The sequence below is a fragment of the Trachymyrmex cornetzi genome, unplaced genomic scaffold, assembly GCF_001594075.2.
Source record: "Trachymyrmex cornetzi isolate Tcor2-1 unplaced genomic scaffold, Tcor1.1 scaffold327, whole genome shotgun sequence".
In the NCBI taxonomy this organism is placed as follows: domain Eukaryota; kingdom Metazoa; phylum Arthropoda; class Insecta; order Hymenoptera; family Formicidae; genus Trachymyrmex; species Trachymyrmex cornetzi.
Window position 1 is genome coordinate 405,170 of NW_017297972.1, and position 657 is coordinate 405,826.

The window sequence follows — 657 nt, forward strand, 5'->3', positions numbered from 1 at the left end:
AGTTATCAGTTGTAAAATAAAAATAATTCGTATCTGTTAAAAAGAACATAAATATTTTAAACATATAATATTGAGTATATAAAATAAAACGCAAAGTATAAAAATATAATATATGAGACAAAGAATAAAATTAAAAATTGATCTGATTCTTACACTCTCAAATTATTCAATCTCTTTTTCCTTCTTAACTGTTTTCCTTCCTTTCTTACTTCTTTTCTTTCCTCTTTCATTTCTCCCTCTATTTCATTTTTCCCACTTTCATGTACGCCTTCTTTTTGTTTTACCATTTCAACCTGCTTATAATAGTTTGTCGTTTTTCATATTGTCTCTGAACATACTAGAGATATGACTGTTCCACTCTCATCGCATTGTCTGAAATTATAGAATTTTATATTATATCATACTGACACACGATTTACAAGGTATATATTATCCATTATTTTAATTGTTACAAAATTTTTATTATATATACTTTACTTATTAACTAGATATCATATAATTTTTTATTATTACGACTGAATAATTTGTTTTTTCTTGTTAAACCTTAGAATACTTTTTTATTGTCAATTTTTAATTTTATTCTTTGTCTCATATATTATATTTTTATACTTTGCGTTTTATTTTATATACTCAATATTATATGTTTAAAATATTTAT